Source organism: Pholcus phalangioides, unplaced genomic scaffold (genome assembly GCF_987345545.1).
Source record: "Pholcus phalangioides strain wild (caught in Gottingen) unplaced genomic scaffold, Ppha-v1.0 ptg000029l_1, whole genome shotgun sequence".
Taxonomy (NCBI): Eukaryota; Metazoa; Arthropoda; class Arachnida; order Araneae; family Pholcidae; genus Pholcus; species Pholcus phalangioides.
In genome coordinates this window covers 5,231,818-5,235,213 of record NW_028301619.1, presented here as the reverse complement: position 1 = coordinate 5,235,213, position 3,396 = coordinate 5,231,818, and the positions used below count along the sequence as shown (strand labels likewise).

At 38.5% G+C, this 3,396-nt stretch overlaps 1 non-coding gene across 1 annotated transcript; it reads right to left on the bottom strand.

Moving 5' to 3' along the window:
* Positions 1–836: 836 nt before the first annotated feature.
* TRNAT-GGU (transfer RNA threonine (anticodon GGU)) lies at positions 837–910 on the bottom strand. Its single transcript has one exon. It is a non-coding gene; the product is annotated as a tRNA-Thr (tRNA).
* Positions 911–3,396: the final 2,486 nt, after the last annotated feature.

The following is a 3,396-nucleotide window of genomic DNA, read 5'->3' as shown; positions in this document are numbered from 1 at the left end:
CAATATATAAATTTTCTTTTTTTCACTTTAGTGATTTCGGTGGCAGATGGCAGAGCTCGAGACGAAATGGCAAAAACAACTCCGAAATTCACGCTTAAACTGCTTCTTTCACTTTTTTTTGGTCCCTTCAGCATTTTTTTCATCCCATGTTTTCGTGCTCAAAAACGTGTAGAAGTTTTCGAAATTACTATTTGTTTGCTGATAATTTAATATAATTCATAAATTTGAAGAAAAGTGAATTTTTCGGTAGTTATTATATCGAGGATGCGTTATGCGATCTAGTTCGAAGTTGTTTTGTTACATAATTTTTTATATGATCATCTCTTTAAATCTGAAAAACGTTCTGCTCAATTATGTCGGGGTTATGAAATATTACATTATTAAAAATGTCAAATTAAGAATCCTACTCAAATAATATAGTGTTCGATGACCAAGTAGACGGGTTTGGTATGTCACAAGAAAATTACAGAAAAGCATATTCTTTCCTCCTGAAATTGACATAGATTTAAAGTTTTGAAAATATTAGAATGTATGTCATTCGATAGAGACATGAAAATCAGCTGAAAATGCACACCGTAAACTAAAAATACCTACTCAGAAATCATCAACCAACAATACAAATATACGGAAAATACAAAAATCTTATTGCATTTCGACCCAAAGTAGGTGTCGTCTTCAGAGGCAAAGTACATAACCACAAATCCCGCTGACCGAGACTCCCACTTGGGTTGGATACCAAATCCTAACTCTCGGTTGCTCGGGGGAAAAAAAAGCATCAAGGAAACAGTTATTTTCCGGATATTATGCTGAGGTGAGCTCGGAAAGAAAAGCCATCACGTCTCCGCCGGGACTCGAACCCAGGCCCTCTTGCATACCGGGCAAGCATGATACCATCTACACCACTGGAGACACATGAATCTGCCTTCCTAATTTCACGCACTGTGTCGTGAGGCGCTGAATGTAGTGAAGTAGCATGCTTGCCCGGTATGAAAGAGGGCCTGGGTTCGAGTCCCGGCGGAGACGTGATGACTTTTCTTTCCGAGCTCACCTCAGCATAATATCCGGAAAATAACTGTTTCCTTGATATCTCTGGCTGAGAAAAAATCCATCTATATCTCTCTAAAAAAAGCATTTCTGTTCACTTTAAAGTTGTTCCATGCCAGTTGAAGCAGGTGCACACCCTTCCTACTGTTCACTCTGAGGTGCACACGAAGGCTAATTAGACCGTTACTTACAATTTATTGCCAATTTCGAGCGGCAGACTTTTTTTATATACCCCGAGAGGTCGGTGGGCTAACCCCTCGATGTGGTACTCCCTACGGTATCAATATTTTGCTGTGGTCATGCCGTCATTTCTGCTGTACTCCAGTGGCAGGAAATTTTCTGACAAGGACGAACCGGGTATCGAACTCGCGACACCTCTAAACACCCTTTGGTACTTTAGACGAGTATTTTATCGACCTTGGCTACACACACCGTGCCCATATATCTCTCCATGGTTGCAGCTGCTTTTTTCGGCCAATAACAATTAATATTAAAATTATTAATCTATAAATTTCAAACAAGTTACATATAAATTCACCAAAATCAAAATAAATACTTTGTACAACCACCCCTGTTGCTAACCAAAGCAAAAATGCGATTTGGCATGGATTCAACCAAATCAATGAGACCGTCACAAGAGACATAATTCCAAGTCTGTGAAATGGCAGTCTTTAGATGCTCGATGGAAGAAAATTGCCTCCTACCTGCGTATACTAATCTGCAAAGGATGCCCCACAAGTTTTCCATGGGGTTGAGGTCAGAGGAACGGCCCACCATGAAAAAAAAACATTGACGTATCCTTGCTTGAACCAGTTGTTTGTGTGACCTGACATATGAATCGACGCATCATCTTGTGAATATGCAATCTTCGCCACAAAGAACTTTTAGAGAAAGTTCAAAGAATTAGTATATATACCAAGTTGCCCATGGAAATGTTCTGCATAGCTCCTGCAAGAGTTCATCCTTGATGGTATAACTGCATCAGTCTCTCCTTGGGCAGAAAATGCTCCCCAAACCATCATTGAACAACCACCCATTTGACGGTTCATTAATTGCTGCGATGCAGACCTCAAATCATGCCAATATGAATGGAAACCATCTGGCCCATCAAGATTGAATTTCTTTTTAACAGAGAACATAACAGAATAACCACGGATGAGTCCAAGACATGGTACGTTTTGCGAGAGTCAAACGATCCTGTTTGTGCTTCAAAGTTAATGGAGGTTTTCTTCATTTTTTCATGAATTTGATGTTATTTGCAGAACTTAAAACTCTTGAAACTGTTCACTGTGAGCACTATAGTTATAAGGCAGATTTTATATTTCTGTATGACATTTTGCTCCTTCTTGCTAGAGCACAAACATTGCACTTTGATCGGGCAGACAAGCACGGGGTGCACCCAGATCGCTTTTTTTACGAAGCTATATATTTCACGGTTTAAACATTTGCACATCGAGAACGTCCAATTTTATTTGCTATATACGTTTTAGAAACGCCGGTGCCATGCAATGGACAATTTTCATGCAGCTGTGTACCCCGTGACATTTTTTCTACTGACGAGGTAGTTGTAAAAAAGGAAATATTTCTATTGGTTTGTTATTCAATTATGTAAAAAAGTGATTTAGATAAAGTAACGCAGGGCTAGACTACTGCAAAATGGTGGAAAACGAAAATGTCTTACATTTCTGTCCTTTTAATTGCTTACTGGAATTCACAAATATACAGGATGATTCAAAACTCAACGTACAAACTTTTAGGGGAGGTAGAAAATACAAAAACAAAAAAGAATCGCATAGGAATGTATGACTGGGAACTCCAACCTGATCAGCTGGAGGATAAGCGAAGATGCAGAAATGACAAGCCAATAATGGATGGAAAAACTGTATTTAGCGATACTTTACACGAGGACAGTACGTGTACACGGTATATTTTACAACAAGCGGTAAAAATTCTTACTATCTACAGTTATGCACAAAAAAAGAAAACGAAAATGTTTTTGATTTTGTTTTGTTTTTGTGTTTTGTACCTGCCCTAGAAGAGTTTTGAATCACCCCGTATAAAAATATCAAAAGCTATTTCTCGGATGTCCTTGTAATTTCACTCACAATTGCAAACAACGCAACCGATACATGTACTGAAGTTTCATTATTGTGGAAATAGTCTTTCCGTTTTTTTCCGTGAATATTCATGGCATCATATAATTACGCCTCGCACAGTATATTAGGCATAGTCGAACCTGATTCATGTTGGACGTAGATTAAAAATTACACTAAAAATGTGCTTCCATCATGATTTTCTCAAGGAGAACAACTACGTGCTACGGTATTTGTGTTTTGGGCAGATATTGTGTGT